Here is a 17,899-nt window from a genome sequence, read left to right as displayed (position 1 = left end):
CTTGGTCCAACTACAGTTTTTGACCATTCACAAAGAATCAGTACCGCCTAAATATAACTTCACAAACACGTGCACTATACAGTGCCTGTAATTTTTGGATAAAGGATAAACCTGGCAATTGCAAAAAAAAAAAACAAGATGCAAATTGTATGTCGGAAGAACACTATACAATCGCCACTGAAGACTAACGTTGAGCGAGCTTGCTGCGTCCTTGCAATAATTTCAGTGAGCAAAAAATTACATAATTGATTGCTTGCTTACTGAAGGAAGCTTGTACAATTTTTTTAAGAAGCCCTTTGCAGCAGTGCCTGCAACGAAGAAAATTTATCATTTTCAAGTAATAAGTCTCGATAACTAAAAATAAAATAATGGAAACAAGAAATGCAATTACTAGAGCTAAAAACATTACCTCTGAATCAAAAGAAAATAAGGGGCAGAGACTGACATTGACGACGCTGGCTGTGATATGTCAATTTCAATAAATGGTATTTATTATTCTCTGCACGCATTAAATGCACCTACAGAGAAACATCTAGTGTACAGTTTTTAAGCGCTAATAAATTTGCGCAAGTTAATCGAGCTTCACTCCGAATCAATACTTGATTTTTACAACAATGTATAGATGAGGTGCCCCAAATACATGTAGCAGAAGATTTCACTTAAGGCTGTACTCGTTAATACAGCAAAACTTTTTGTTTTTGTCAAATGTTAATTGCGCTTCACTATCTAATGACTCTGACTTTTTAAAATAAAAGTGTAACTTCGATTCTTCAGGTCCAATTTTCATAATTGAAAGTTTGTTATCTTAGCGAAATGTTGCAAGATTGTTTTAGACTGTTTCTGCTTCTTTAAGCAATTAAGGCATTTAGAAGAAGAAATCTTTCCGCGCTTAGTAAATTTTGGTAATCGTGACATATTAAAATTGCGCTTTAATTAAAAACCTAAAAGCCTTACAAAGATCTTACAGTTATTTTTTCTTCTTCGCTTTTTTTCAGTTAGAAATCGCGTTGTAACCAACCGTCTTCCGAGTGGTATTATGCAGTCAGAATGCTGTAAGAAACATCTCTAAGAAGAGTATTTTTCATTAGGGAGGAATAGGCGAGATTGCGCTCTCGCCACTTCTTCGGCCCCCCTTATTTTCGACTACAAAGCGGAAACGCTAAGCACTAAAAACTACGGGCTATGTCGAGCTATGGCTTACTGCACACATCGCGTAATTTAAGTACGCGCACTCGTTTCAAACGTTTTTTATGCGATCTGTAATTACTACATAGGTAAACTGCAAACCAGTCGTACTTTTTTCTAAAATCGCTTTTTGGAAGGTGCGAAGCGTCGAAAGCTTGGATCATCGCCATTTGTTCATTCAAGTCCTCGCGCGTTCGCAAAAAAACCCAAAGATTTTTTTGGAGTCTAGCAGTTAGCAGAAAGTTGTTAACCGGGTGGGCAGTTAGTCAGGCAGGTGGCATTTAGCTGTCAGTATTGCCGGAAAGAAGTGCGGCATGTTTTTAAGCCGTGCGGTAAAGGTTCGTGGGTCATTTTTTCCAGAATTGAAATACTTAGTGAACATAAATAACGTAATTTAACTTTTCAGTAGCACAAAAAATTAACCTGATTTTTTTTTCATTCCAAAGTTTTTAGACCTTTGTTTTTGTTGGGTTTTTCTCATTTTTTTTGTTCTTTTTTTTTTTTTGTCTTTTGTTTTGCGTTAGACAGAAATCATTATCCAAAGATTCTAAGCTTTCAGCTAAACCAGACCTCCTGAGAATTAAATGCGGGAGAGTTGTCGTGCAGCGCTTCGAAAAATTAATATATTTTTGAGACATGAACAAATAGAACACACGTCAATCCGGCTATTGAAAATTTTCCTTTTGTCCTTGCAATCCATCTTAGCCTTCTCAAAACGCATTGAATCCTTTAAGCATCGATTGAAATACATGTATTTTGCGATGAGAAAAGATGGAACGCCATTTTTCCGTCAGTTTCGACACACTCCGTGAGATTAAGCTTATTTGGCGTCTTTAGGTGATCCGGGGGAATCCCATATGAAAGAGGCGGGGCTGCTCGTCGACTGGCTTAGTGGTGTAAATTTCGTATTTTGGTCTTACAAACGTTAACAATTTTGGCAGTTAAGGTCTCGTTAAGGGTTGCACGCGAAAAATGTTTGTTTTAAATGTTTTAAAATGGTATCTTTTAGCAGTCCGTTGAGCCACGCCCTGATTGGTCTCCTTAAGTGGTTTTATTGTAAATTTCCGTCGTGTATCCCCGACTGTTTGATATGGGAGCCTCCCCCACCGGCCCCCCATGGTAGGCGATATTCCGAGCTTTGAAGGCAAGCATCTGCCGAGTACCGCGCAGTCATTGTTTAGTTTACCAAAACACGACACGCGTTTCCGCCTTAATCGTTCAAAATGTACTTTCGAATCGCAGCTTATTTCTTAACTTTCGCCAGTTAAAATCGCTTTGAAGACATTCTTGGTTCTAAGCGTAGTAATATGATGTGTAGCCTTAAGAGCGTTCGAAAATTACGTGCTCATGAGGTCGGCTTTGCGCAATCGGCACAATGTTTGGCCTCGTACAGCCAATTTCCCTTTACTACAGCGACGCACCTCTTTCTTTGATAAAAGCAAACTTAAATGTGATACTGACTGCTTTTCAAATTGTCCAAGAATAATCAGCTCGTTGTGAGTTTGCTCATAAGCAAGAACCAAATAGCGCGCACGCTTCGGCCTATGAGCGGGATCACAAATTGCGCGCACGCTAATAAGCGTTCGCGAACATTTCCTCTATATTAGGCTGTACAGCTTTGACGATGCGCGCTACTGCGCGTTTATCTTCAATCGCGATTTTGAAAAGTCTCCGTTACGTTCCAAAAATATCTCTGAAGATTTTCAAAGTTTGGGAAATACAAACAACTATAATTAGGGGAAGTCTAAAAAATTTTAGAAAATCATCTACTGGAGTCGGCCTCAAACTTAACCTAAAAAGTACCAGAATGTGTATTGCGAATAACCAGTGCCGGAAAATAATTCCGACCGTTGCAAAGGAAAAGGAACTTGTTCATCACACATGCTTATATCATTTAATATTTTCTATTCATGGCTTCTCAAGCCATCTCGCTCAAACACAGCCGGTGAACTTGCTTCAAACTAAGGGCCTGTTTACATGATTCCGGAAAGACTTTCGTTAACTTTCAATAACTTTCAATGAGTTCATTCCGGTTTTCATTCCGGAATGAAAATTTCGTTCTGGAATGGCATTTCATTCCGGTATCATGTAAACACAGAACGTATTTCGTTCCGAGATGAAATCGCAACTCATGACACCGCATACGGGCTCCACAGTTTGAATTCAGAGCGAAAAAACGTAATAGAATTTACTGTTTAGCACAAAGAAGGAACTCTATGGTCAAATTACGCGTTAAAATTGCAAATACGACAATAGATAGAACTCGCGCGAAACATGCACCACCTTGTTTTGATCTCGCGCGAAAACTGCGCACGTGAAAATGCCTTTCAGTTGAACCGGTTGACTCTGTCATGTAAATGCAGAACGAACTTCATTCCGGAACGAGTTTCGTTCCGGAATATGAATTTCATTCTGGAATCATGTAAACAGGCCCTAAAACGTCCTGCCTCGAACAGGCATCGGTGAACAACTAACAGTAATTCCTTTCCGTGTTGTCGCCTGCGCTTTTCCGCTTCTATAGAACAAACGATTTACACATCCACGTCGTACTTTCGATGGTAAAAAGCTGAACCTTTCCTAAACCCAATTTAACGAGGCACTGTGCCTATGTTCTATTCCGTTGCAGTTTGGCAGTTTAGTCAAAATTTGCTTGAATAAAAAGTGAGCTACATAACTGCAACACTTTTCTAGTGTGTGGGGGTTAGTACTTTGTCGTGTTTTCTGTGACAATTATATAAGTTAAGAACTTGTGAAAGGATTCGCATACCTTTTACATACAGCCAACAAATACTTGGTACCGTCTAAAAGAGTAACATCGGTATTTGTTAATCGGCGGTAAACTACAACTAAATTTATAACTTAAGGGCTAAAAGCGGTTGTAAATACTGAATAAAGTTTGAACGTTAACCCATAAGAAGTCCTTTCCTTCAGTGAAAAAAATCATGATCATTTTATAACGTAGTGTCTCGATAACTGAAACAAGAAATGCGAACACTACAGCTGGAACGTCAAAGCTGAATGGAAAAAATAAAAATATGAAAAATGCTAATTGACTTATTACTCCTCTTAGTTTGTGCCAGCTAGGACTTCCTCTTATTGAAAACACTTTAAAACTGAGGACTAGTAAAGACTTCTTATAAACAGTTAAACATCCAGTTGAATTTCTAATGGTAAAAAGCTGAATCCTCAGTAGTTAAGGCCCAATTTACCTGTTATGTTATAGTTTTCTTGGAATCAAACACCGGTTTCAAAATGAGAAGTCCACTGAGCAGCGAAATAACTTCCCTTTTCCTGAAGACAAATGAAACAAATAAGACAAATAAGTACACCTACGAGATCAGTAATTAATGATATTTTCCTCTTTTTACCTAACAAATAAGAGAACCTAACAGAAGATCGCATTAGCAACAGTATGAGTGATTGTCAAACAATCTTTAGGCAAAAAAGATCCAACAGGAGCTTTTAAAAGAAAAAAGGGAAAGACTTCCTATTGTAAACCAGTATCGTATATTTTATAAATTTCCATACGACTTGTACGATGCAAGTGTTATGAAGGTTGTACACTCTGGTACTTACACTAACGCGAAGTTAAGCATAAGATGCAGTCAGCTTTCTTTAACAAGCACTATAGAAACGAGACCTTCACAAAACCGTATTCAACTTTACCAAGTGTAAGGATAAGCTCGATTGTTTAGTGCACGAAGTGTTGCTAATTAGAGATTTGACACCATCTCGTAATTGGACTTAATTGAAGCCCAGCGATTTGACATTGCCGTGATGGCCGAGATGCATAGAAATGACCCAAGACACATCAGGGAAATCGCCTGTCAGGAACCAAGCACGCTATGTGCCAAACCTTATTCAGTTATTTTGTTGCGAAAAGGAACTAGAATAATGTTTTAAGGAACTTAGAGACAATGGTCTAAACCAGTAACACACGTTTAAACTTTTGAACGTTGCATTTGTTTTTCTGATATTCGATCGAAAGGAATACTTTTGTAGCGAATATTATTCTTTCTACTTTTGATATGACATTTTTCTTTGTTACAAACTGTTAAAACCTTGCAATTTTAAATGTTTTTAATAATCTTTTAAATATATCACGCCGTGTTACTTCTCTGGAGCTATGTTTGGCAAACAAGTGTAAAAATAAGCTCGATTGTTAAGTGCAAAAAGGTTGCTAATTAGAAAATTTGACAACATCTCTAAATAGGACTTAATTTGAGCCCAACGATTTGGCATTGCGTAATTTAATTATCCATTACGTTAACGTTCAGCAAATTATTTCCGACAGTTTATTTTAATCAATTTGAACTTAAAAAAGGTTGTTATGATTCCAAAATGTCGTTCAATTTTATCGCTGATATTTTACATGCTTATGTGTTGCCAAACCTTTGGTTATAAGGATATGTAGTTCTTTTCAGTTTTAAAAATGATAATTTACTTTCGAAGAAGCAATGAATAAAATTCAGGTGTTTTACAGCTTGTGACAAAACCTGTCTTGCTCCTTAGTTTTAATGTCTTGTTATGCAAATATCACAAGTTAATCGAGACAATCTCACTTCATTCTGCACTGACAACTGTCAAGGATTAACCCAAACAAAACAAATTTCTCAGAAATAATTTCTAAAATGCTAATAATCTAGTGTTTTAATAGTCGTTTTCATTTTCAGACTCACCGTAGTTTTAGTCTTGGAACTATCTAGTCAGAAAAACTATATCAGTTGCAGGACTACAAATGATTGCGCATTACCGTAACTACTAACAGACGAACCAAAGCACTTGCCTCCGTTAAAATTTAGAAGTAATTATTTTTTCAGGTTTTTATAAGAGGCTATACATTAAAAATAATTTAAACATGAAAGAAGGTTGGGTGAGAATTTTCGTCTGTCTATGGCGCTGTTTTGATGACCGAGATGCATAGAAATGACCCAAGAGATATCAGGGAAATCACCTGTCAGGGACCAAGACCGCTATGAGCCAAACCTTATTCAAATATTCTGTTGCGAAGGAACTAGAATAATGTTTTAAGGAACTTAGAGAAACAATGTTCTGAACAGTAACACACTGAAATTGTTTCTTATATTAGCCCGAAAGAAATGCTTTTGTCGCAAATAGGTTATTCTTTCTACTTATGATAATTTATGTCATTTTGCTTTGTTATACTCTTTAACTTTAAAACCTTGAAATTTTAAATGTTTTTGAAAATCTTGTAAACATCTTATGCAGTGTTACTTCTCTGGAGCCAAGTGTGACGAACCACGCCACAATACCTCACATACAAAATAACGCACTCACGAGGACGACTGTGCAGCAACGAACCCGCGATTCTACACCAACCGTAATTAATTTTGCATTAGATCATTCTCACCTCACCCAGCAATGCACCTCTTCCTTTTAAATAAATCAGAAAACATTTAACGCTTAAAATAATTATTCAATTAATTTAATAATTATCAGAAAATTGCCGTGCGCTTTCGAAATATAAATGCCTAAAGATTCACAGCGATTTTCGAAAACTTCTGACCTTCAAGTTACGTAAAAGTTGAAAGATTGAACCACTTTGACCAGTCCTTTGACGCAAAGAATTACAGCACTTTATTACAACCGATGCTAAACGTAAATTTACAATGATGTAACATGAAGTGGCATTCGATTCTGTTCAAAAATTCTGTGTCCTTTTTTTTATTGAAGGAAAGTTTCGTATTTGTCGAAGAATTAAATTTAATCTCCCTATTTTTCATTTTTCGTGTTTTTCGCCTTCCTCCCCCCGTGTTTTTCGCCTTCCCTCGCTAAAGGAGCCTCTGCGGAGGAGAGAGGTATTGAAAACTTGTTATAATTATAAAGAAATGTGTGTTACGGACGATTACGCACTGTTCCTATGTTCTGTTTCAATGGAACTGGGTAGTTTATTCCAATTTTTCTTGAATAAAGGAGGTGCTACATAACTGCAAGACTTATTAGTGTATGTGGATTTGTACTTGTCATGCCTTCTATGACAATTTTAAGTTAAAGGGAAATCACTGGTGCCTCACATTTGGCCCCGGAAAAAGTATAAACAAGAGCTCTGCTGAAGAAAGATACTGTAGCGACCATAATTCTCCATTTAAGTAGTATAAGCAGAATTTGAGGCGAAGGTGAACGAAAAAAGAAATCTACGTGTGGCACTGTTTCCAGCTGTAGCATGAAAATCATTTTCCTCGAACATAACATACATGACATAAATTAATAAGCTATACTGGCTGAATGATATGTTGGAGATTCACTGAGTTAAAGAATCGTTCCGAATAAAGTCTGACAGCCGGCAAATTATTTGCTTAAATAGGTATTATTTTCCGGCAGGTATTTTTCAGGTTGCAGATCGGGACGGCCTGTTTTTTCGAGTTTAAGTCGAATAAACCAAACATGAAGGCCAACCGCAAGCAATCTAAGCTAATTTAAGCTAACCGGAGTGCTATTCAGGCTAACCGAAGTGCTAAGTAGACTTATTCGAACTCCAAAGAAATTTTTTTTACCTGCAACCTGCAAACAATACCTGCTCGTTATTTAATGCCTGTGAAATCTCTCTCATCCGTGTGTACTGTTGACATAAACTTCAGCACTTCCCTATCTAAACAGATTGGTAGCTAGGATGCTGTGTTATGAGTCAGGAATTGGTTGAACTTCTATTACATCTTACTCACAATAATATAAGCAGGTTATTTCACGGGCATTTGAGCCACAAACTTTTTCAAACCGCCCTGTGACAATAATATTTAATATGCAGAATACATCAAATTAGCAGTTTCCTCTCACCATAGTTGTTTGCTTGCTTTCAGATGTAAATATAATTTTCTTTCTCGATGTCCTGGCAGCAAAAACATTCTCTTTCTTGCTGCCTTTACAGTAAACACAAAAATTTCACTCGCACGACGTATAATTTCCTCTTAATTGATCTTTTCTTTCAACAGCGTTTTCTTCGAATCCTGAGCTTTCTCGCATTGGTTCAAATTCTACACCAAGCACAATTTCACTTTCACTTCATTTTAACTTTCACATCAACCAGCGATGCACCTCTTACTTTTAGGTAAATCAGAATACATTTAATGCTGAACTTCTTTTCAATTAATTTAATAATTATCAAAAATAACCGTACGCCTTTTAAATATAAATGCCTGACGATTTCACGGTTATCTTCGAGAAATATGTTCAACTATACCTAATGAGATTTTGAAGATTTTCGTAGATCATCTTCGAGCATATTTGAAGTAGACCGCAAAATTAACTTACACAATTTCGAATCTGTATTGCGAATAATTGGTGACGGAAAAATGCTTACAAATGGCGGAAAGAAAAAATTTTGCATCAATAATGTTTTAATATAGTAATATTTTCAGACATGAAAAGATAACATTCTATTTCTTCTTTTTTCTTTACTTTTTCAGTATTCTACTGCACTTATATCTTTTAGTGAGTGATGCAGGATTTGAAGAACATTGCTAAAAATAAAAGTTGAAAAATCTAACCACTTTAATCAGTCTTTATTACAACCGATAAAATAAACGTAAATTTACAAAGAACATGAATTGGAACTCGAAAGTTTCGTATTTGTTGAAAATTAATTCAAAACATTGAAAACTTGTAATATAAATAAAATGTATGTTACGAACGATTACGCACTGTGCCTATGTTCTGTTTTAATGGAGTCGGGCAGTTTATTCGAATAACCTTAAATAAAGAGTTTGCTGCATAACTGCAAGAATTTTTAGTGTATGTGGATTTGTATTTTTTCATGCTTTCTGTGACAGTTAAAACTGAGTTAAAGGGAAACGACTGGGGCCTCAAATTTGGACCCGAAAAACGCACAATTTACAAGCGTTGAAGGAAGATACTGTAGCGACCAACAACAAGCGCGCACACTTCGGCCTATGAGCGGTATCACAAATTGCGCTTTCACGAACAGTTCCTCTGTGTGAGGGTGTATAGCTTCGACGCTGCGCGCTACTGCGCGTTTCTCTTCAATTGCGATTACCGAAAATTCCCTGTACACTTTACAAATATATCTCTGAAGATTAACAAGATTTCCGAAATACGTATTACTATAACTAAAGAAAGTTTAAAGATTTTCTAAAATTATCTACTGGCATATTTGAAGTTGAACTCAAACTTGACCTAAAAATTACCAGAATGTGTATTTCGAATATCTGGTGCCGGCCGGAAAATAATTCCCATCGTTGCAAAGAAACTTCTTCATTACGCATGCTAATATAATGATATATTTCTATTCGTGGCTTTTCGAGCTATTTTGATGAAACACAGCTGGTGAACTTGCTTCAAAACAGGACGCGCTGCTTCGAACAGGCATCGGTGAACAACTACCAGTAATACCTTTCCGTGTTGTTGCGTTCGCTTTTCCGCTTCTGTAGGACAAACTTTCTCGAAAAATCTGTATTTTTAAAGCATCCACGTTGGTAAAAAGCTGAATATTTCCTAAGCTCGATTTACTTAAGCACTGTGCCTATGTTCTATTCCATTGCAGTTCGGCAATTTACTCAAACTTTTCTTGAATAAAAAGGGTGCTACATAACTGCGACACGTTTTTTAGTGTATGTCGGTTAGTACCTTGTTGTGCCTTCTGTGACAACTATAAGTTAAGAATTAAAGAAAGTATTTACATACCTTTTACATACAGCAAACAAATACTTGGTACCGTCTGAAAGAGTAACATTAGTTTTTATTAATCGGCAGCTAAATTTATAACTTAAGGGCTAAAGACGGTTGTAAATACTGAATAAAGTTTGAACAACGTTAACCTTTCAGAGGTTTTTGCCTTCAATGAAAAAATCATGATCATTTTACAATGTAGTGTCTCGATAACTGAAACAAGAAATGTGACCACTACAGCTGGAACGTCAAAGCTGAATCCAAAGAACTAAATATATGAAAAATGCTAAAATTGACTTATTACTCCTTGTTTGTGCCAACTAGGACTTCCTCTCATGGAAAAAACTTCAAAACGGAGGACTAGTAAAGACTTCTTATAAACATTCAAACATCCACGTTGCATTTCTAATAGTAAAAAGCTGAATCCTCAGTAGTTAAAGCCCAATTTACCTGTTATGTTATAGTTTTCTTGGAATCAAACACCGGTTTCAAAATGAGAAGTCCAGCAGCGAAATAACTTCCCTTTTCCTGAAGACAAATGATAAGACATGAAGACTGTTTAATTTGAATAAGTACACCTACGAGATCAGTAATTAATGATATTTTCCTCTTTTTGACCTAACAAAAAAGAGAACCTAACAGTAGATCGCATTAGCAACAGTGTGTGTGATTGTAAAACAATCTTTAGGCAAAAAAGATCCAAAAGGAGCTTTAAAAAGAAAAAAGGGAAAGACTTCCTATTGTAAACCAGCATCGTATATTTTATAAATTTCCATGCGACTTGTACGATGCAAGTTATGAAGGTTATACACTCTGGTACTTACACTAACGCGTAGTTAAGCATAAGATGCAGTCAGCTTTCTTTGGCAAGCACTATAGAAACAAGACCTTCACAAAACCGTTTTCAACTTTACCAAGTGTAAGGTAAGCTCGATTGTTTACTGCACGAAGTGTTGCTAATTATAAAATTGACACCATCTCTAAATAAGACTTAATTTGAGCACAACGATTTGGCATTGCGTAATTAAATTATCCATTACGTTAATCTTCGGCGAACTATTTCCGACAGTTTATTTTAATCAATTTGAACTTAAAAAAGGGTGTTATGATTCCAAAATGTCGTTCAATTTTATCGTAGATATTTTACATGCTTATGTGTTGCCAAACCTTTGCTTATACGGATATGTAATTCTTTTCCGTTTTAAAAATGATAATTTACTTTTGAAGAAGCAATGAATAAAATTCAGGTGTTTTACAGCTTGTGACAGAACCTGTTTGATTTTGAGTTTTAATGTCTTGTTGTGCAAATATCACAAGTTAATCGAGACAATCTCACTTCATTCTGCACTGAAAACTGTCAAGGATTAACACAAACAAAACAACTTTCTCAAAAATAATTTCTAAAACGCTTGTAAGTCTAGTGTTTTAATACTCGTTTTCATTTTCAGACTCACCGTAGTTTTGAGTCTTGCTACTATCTAGTCATAAAACTACAGTTACAAGTTACAGGACTATATAGGATTGTGCACGGCCGTAACTACCAACAGACGAACCGAGGCACTTAGCTCGGTAAAAAATGAGAAATTGTGTTTTTACAAGTTTTTATAAGAGGCTATACATTAAAAATTATTTAAATATGAAAGAATGGTTTATTTTTTTCTGAGATTGCCTAGGTAGGAATTTTCGTCTGTCGACAGCGCTGTTTTGATGTCCAAGATGCATAGAATTGAAACAAGAGACATCAGGGAAATCACCTGTCAGGAACCAAGACTGCTATGGGCCAAACCTTATTCAAATATTTTGTTGCGAATGAACTAGAATAATGTTTTAAGGAACTTCGAATCAATGGTTTGAACCAGTAACACACGTATAAATTTTTAGAACTATTTTTTTTTTGTTTTATTCCAGCGAAACGAATACTTTTGTAGCAAATATTATTCTTTTCTTCTTTTAATATGTCATTTTGTTTTGTTATTCACTGTTCTTAATTATTCTGTTGCGAAGGAACTAGACTAATGTTTTAAGGACCTTAGAGACAATGGTGTGAGCCAGTAACACCTTTAAATTGTTTCTTAATTCGGCAAGAAAGGAATACTTTTGTAACAAAAAGATTATTCTTCTTCTTTTGATATTCTTTGTTAAAACCTTGAAATTTAAAAAGTTTATTATAATCTTATAAATATCTTATGCCGTGTTACTTCTCTGGAGCCAAGTGAGGCGAACCGCGCCACAATACCTTACATGCAATTTTATTGTACCTCTTCTTTTAAGGTATTTTAAGATACATTTAATACTGAACTACTTCAATTAATTTAATAATTATCAGAACATTTTTATTATCAGAAAATTTTAATATTTTAAATTAACTTAAAATATTGAAAACTCGTTATATAAAATAAACAACTCCGTGCGTAATCGCCTATGTGCCTATGTTCTGTTTCAATGGAGTTGGGAAGTTTATTCGAATTTCCTTAAATAAAGAGGGTGCTGTATAACTGCAAGAATGTTTTAGTGTATGTGGATTTGTACTTTTTCATGCTTTCTGTGACAATTATAAGTTATAGGGAAACGACTGGGGCCTCAAATTTAGAAAAATTGTTAAAATTGGCAAACTACTTAGCGTTTTGTAGGTGATAAAATTACACAATTAAAATTGTCATTGACGCTAGAAGTTTCGGTACAATTTTACCGTCGACGTTTCCGCGATACTGCCTTCATTAGGGTTTTAGTTTTTTGCTCACCCTGATGAAGGCAGTGTTGCCGAAACGTCGGTAAAATTGTACCGAAACTTCAAGCGTCACTAACAATATTAATTGTTATTTCATCGCCTCAAATTTAGACCCTGAAAAGCACATACAAGAGCTGAAGCAGGGCCCCAACTAGAAAGGCAAGACGAGGCTCTTGCCTCGTCTAGATTTGTCCCAAAATAAAAAAACAAAATACGTTTAGTTGAAAAAATAACTTCCACTTGAACAAGATTTATATTTCGCAAGAAATAACTTATGAATAATGTTGAAAAACGCCTTTCAGGGCTTCTAGACTTTAAAAATTTCTGGGGAGTATGCCCCCAGACCACCATAGCAAGAAATTGCCTCATCTAAGCTTAAATTCTGACTACGGCCCTGTGAAGAAAGACACTGTAAATAGCGACCACATTTTCCCGTTTAAATAATAAAATCAGAATGTTGAGGCGAAAGTGAACAAAAAAAGTAATATCTACGTGTGACACTGTTTCCAGTTGTAGCATGAAAATAATTTTCCTTGAATAGAACATGCATGAAATAAATTGATAAGCTTTATTGGCTGAATGATATGATGGAGGATTTACTGAGTTAAAGAATCTTTCGGAATAAAGTCTAACAGCTGGCAAATTATTTGCTTAAATAAGAATTATTTTCTGGCAGATATTTTTTAGGCTGTAGATCGGAACGACCAGGTTTTTCGAGTCGAAGTCGAACAACCCCAATATAAACGCTACCCGCAAGCAATCTAAGCTAATTTAGTCTAACCGGAGAGCTATTCAGGCCAACCAAAGTGCTAAGTAGACTCACTCAAACTCGGAAGACGATTATTTTTACCTGCAACCTGCAAATAATACCTGCTCGTTATTTAATCCCCGTGACGTCGCTCTCATCTTGTGTACTGTTGACATAAACTTCAGCACTTCCCTATCTAAACAAATCGTTTGGTAGCTAGGATGCTGTGTTATGAGTCAGGAATTCGTTGAACTGCTATTACATCTTACTCAAAATAACATAAGTAGGTTATTTCACGGCCATTTGAGCCACACGCTTTCTCAAACCGCCCTGGGATAATAATTTTTAATATACAAAATCCATCAAATCAACAGTTTTCATCTTACCGAGTCTAAGGATGTTTATTTGCTTTCAAATACAAATATCATTTTCGTCCTCGATGTCCTGGCAGCAAAAACATTCTCTTTCTTGCTGCCTTCACAGTAAACAAAAAAATCACACTCGCTCCACGACGTATAATTTCCTCTTAGTTGATCTTTTCTTTCAACAGCGTTTTCTTCGAATCCTGAGCTTTCTGGCATCCGTTCAAATTCTACACCAAGCAAATTATTTTTGCATCACATCACTTTCACCTCAACCAGCGATGCACCTCTTCCTTTTAGGTCAATTAGAATACATTAAATGCTGAACTTCTTTTCAATTAATTCAATAAATATCAGAAAATCGCCGTACGCTTTCCAAATATAAATGCGTGAAGATTCACGGTGATTTTCGAGAAATACGTTCAACTATACCTAATGAGATTTTGAAGATTTTCGTAGATCATCTTCGAGCATATTTGAACTGAATAGACCGCAAATTAACTTACACAATTTGGAATCTGTATTGCGAATAATTGATGCCGGAAAAATGCTTCCAAATGGCGGAAAGAAAAAATTTTGCATCAATAATGTTATAATATAGTAATATTTTCAGACATGAAAAGATAACATTCTATTTCCTCTTTTTTTCTTTACTTTTTCAGTGTTCTACTGCACTTATATATTTTAGTGAGTGATGCAGGATTTGAAGAACATTGCTAAAAATAAAAGTTGAAAAATCCAACCACTTTAATCAGTCTTTATTACTGAGCCGATAAAATAAACGTACATTTACAAGGATATAACATGCATTGGAACTCGAAAGTTTCTTATTTGTTGAAAATTAATTTAAAACATTGAAAACTCGTGATATAAAGAAAATGTGTGTTGCGAACGATTACGCACTGTTCCTATGTTCTGTTTCAATGGAGTCGGGCAGTTTATTCGAATTACCTTAAATAAAGAGTGTGCTGCATAACTGCAAGAATTTTTAGTGTATGTGGATTTGTATTTTTTCATGCCTTCTGTGACAGTTATAAGTTAAAGGGGAACGACTGGGGCCTCGAATTTGGACCCGAAAAACGCATAATTTACAAGCGTTGAAGGAAGATACTGTAGCGACCAACAACAAGCGCGCACACTTCGGCATATGAGCGGAATCACAAACTGCGCGTTCGCGAACAGTTCCTCTGTATAAGGGTGTATAGCTTCGACGCTGCGCGCTACTGCGCGTTTCTCTTCAATCGCGATTAACGAAAATTCCCTGTACACTTTACAAATATATCTCTGAAGATTTACAAGATTTCCGAAATACGTATTACTATAACTAAAGAAAGTTTAAAGATTTTCTAAGATTATCTACTGGCATATCTGAAGTTGAACTCAAACTTGACCTAAAAATTACCAGAATGTGTATTTCAAATAACTGGTGCCGGCCGGAAAATAATTCCCATCGTTGCAAAGAAACTTCTTCATTACGCATGCTAATATAATGATATATTTCTATTCGTGGCTTTTCGAGCTATTTTGATGAAACACAGCTGGTGAACTTGCTTCAAAACAGGACGCGCTGCTTCGTCCAGGCATCGGTGAACAACTACCAGTAATACCTTTCCGTGTTGTTGCGTTCGCTTTTCCGCTTCTGTAGGACAAACTTTCTCGAAAAATCTGTATTTTTAAAGCATCCACGTTGGTAAAAAGCTGAATATTTCCTAAGCTCGATTTACTTAAGCACTGTGCCTATGTTCTATTCCATTGCAGTTCGGCAATTTACTCAAACTTTTCTTGAATAAAAAGGGTACTACATAACTGCGACACGTTTTTTAGTGTATGTCGGTTAGTACCTTGTTGTGCCTTCTGTGACAACTATAAGTTAAGAATTAAAGAAAGGATTTACATACCTTTTACATACAGGCAACAAATACTTGATACCGTCTGAAAGAGTAACATTAGTTTTTATTAATCGGCAGCTAAATTTATAACTTAAGGGCTAAAGACGATTGTAAATACTGAATAAAGTTTGAACAACGTTAACCTTTCAGAGGTTTTTGCCTTCAATGAAAAAATCATGATCATTTTACAATGTAGTGTCTCGATAACTGAAACAAGAAATGTGACCACTACAGCTGGAACGTCAAAGCTGAATCCAAAAAACTAAATACCATGAAAAATGCTAAAATTGACTTATTACTCCTTGTTTGTGCCAACTAGGACTTCCTCTCATGGAAAAAACTTCAAAACGGAGGACTAGTAAAGACTTCTTATAAACATTCAAACATCCACGTTGCATTTCTAATAGTAAAAAGCTGAATCCTCAGTAGTTAAAGCCCAATTTACCTGTTATGTTATAGTTTTCTTGGAATCAAACACCGGTTTCAAAATGAGAAGTCCAGCAGCGAAATAACTTCCCTTTTCCTGAAGACAAATGATAAGACATGAAGACTGTTTAATTTGAATAAGTACACCTACGAGATCAGTAATTAATGATATTTTCCTCTTTTTGACCTAACAAAAAAGAGAACCTAACAGTAGATCGCATTAGCAACAGTGTGTGTGATTGTCAAACAATCTTTAGGCAAAAAAGATCCAACAGGAGCTTTAAAAAGAAAAAAGGGAAAGACTTCCTATTGTAAACCAGCATCGTATATTTTATAAATTTCCATGCGACTTGTACGATGCAAGTTATGAAGGTTATACACTCTCGTACTTACACTAACGCGTAGTTAAGCATAAGATGCAGTCAGCTTTCTTTGGCAAGCACTATAGAAACAAGACCTTCACAAAACCGTTTTCAACTTTACCAAGTGTAAGGTAAGCTCGATTGTTTACTGCACGAAGTGTTGCTAATTAGAAAATTGACACCATCTCTAAATAAGACTTAATTTGAGCACAACGATTTGGCATTGCGTAATTAAATTATCCATTACGTTAATCTTCGGCGAACTATTTCCGACAGTTTATTTTAATCAATTTGAACTTAAAAAAGGGTGTTATGATTCCAAAATGTCGTTCAATTTTATCGTAGATATTTTACATGCTTATGTGTTGCCAAACCTTTGCTTATACGGATATGTAATTCTTTTCCGTTTTAAAAATGATAATTTACTTTTGAAGAAGCAATGAATAAAATTCAGGTGTTTTACAGCTTGTGACAGAACCTGTTTGATTTTGAGTTTTAATGTCTTGTTGTGCAAATATCACAAGTTAATCGAGACAATCTCACTTCATTCTGCACTGAAAACTGTCAAGGATTAACACAAACAAAACAACTTTCTCAAAAATAATTTCTAAAACGCTTGTAAGTCTAGTGTTTTAATACTCGTTTTCATTTTCAGACTCACCGTAGTTTTGAGTCTTGCTACTATCTAGTCATAAAACTACAGTTACAAGTTACAGGACTATATAGGATTGTGCACGGCCGTAACTACCATTCGCTTTCTTTAGTGAATCTCGGAAGTCTCGGAATTGTAATAAGTTTTTTCCAAGGTAACTGAAATTTGTTCCCAAACGTCTGCAATTTTGCTATTTTATTAATGAACCTTTGGCTAGTTAGTTAGTTGTTAGAAGTCAGCAAAAGTAAAAAAAAAGAAGTTGAAGACAATAAAGAAAAGGAACAGATACAGATCTGAGGTTACCTTTAACGAAGCTTTTCCCCCATGAAGAATCTCTAACAAGTGTCATAGAAGGCACGACAAAGTACTAACCGACATACACTAAAAATGCCTTGCAGTTATAAAACACCCTTTTTATTTCAAGAAAATTTTGAACAAACTCCCCAACTTTAATGGAATAAAACATAGACACCTAAGTAAATTGGGTTAACGAAAGATTCAGCTTTTTAAGAAAGATTCAGCTCGTATGCCGAAGTGAATGTTTAAATACAGCTTTTTCGAGAAAGTTTGTCCTACAGAAGCGGAAAAGCGAACGCGACAACACGGAAAGGAATTACTGGTAGTTGTTCACCGATGCCTGTTCGAAGCAGCGCGTCCTGTTTTGAAGCACGTTTACCAGCTGTGTTTCATCAAAATAGCTCGAGAAGCCACGAATAGAGATATATCATTATATTAGCATGTGTGATTGAGAAGTTCATTTTTCTTTGCAACGATCGGAATTATTTTCCGTCACCAGCTATTTGCAATACACATTCTGGTATTTTTTTAGGTTAAGTTTGAGGTCAACTTCAAATATGCCAGCAGATGATCTTTGAAAATCTTTAAACATTCTTTAGTTAAAGTA

The 17,899-nt window shown here is 35.6% G+C and overlaps 1 protein-coding gene and 1 long non-coding RNA gene across 2 annotated transcripts in view; both read right to left on the bottom strand.

Annotated features, from left to right (window-relative positions):
• LOC144659806 (polycystin-1-like protein 2) overlaps window positions 1–17,899 on the bottom strand; it is a 170,627-nt gene that overhangs the window by 94,018 nt on the left and 58,710 nt on the right. The gene's annotated exons all lie outside the window — the stretch shown is intronic.
• LOC144660110 (uncharacterized) lies at window positions 10,302–16,474 on the bottom strand. The gene is made up of 4 exons (XR_013572039.1): window positions 16,375–16,474; window positions 16,001–16,078; window positions 15,565–15,598; window positions 10,302–10,356 (listed from the first exon to the last, which is right to left on the bottom strand). It is a non-coding gene; the product is annotated as an uncharacterized LOC144660110 (long non-coding RNA).

This window comes from Oculina patagonica, chromosome 7 (genome assembly GCF_052425735.1).
Source record: "Oculina patagonica isolate OP01 chromosome 7, crgOcupat, whole genome shotgun sequence".
Classification (NCBI taxonomy): Eukaryota; Metazoa; Cnidaria; class Anthozoa; order Scleractinia; family Oculinidae; genus Oculina; species Oculina patagonica.
The sequence above is the reverse complement of the archived record's forward strand: the minus strand, read 5'-3'. Positions and strand labels throughout refer to the sequence as shown.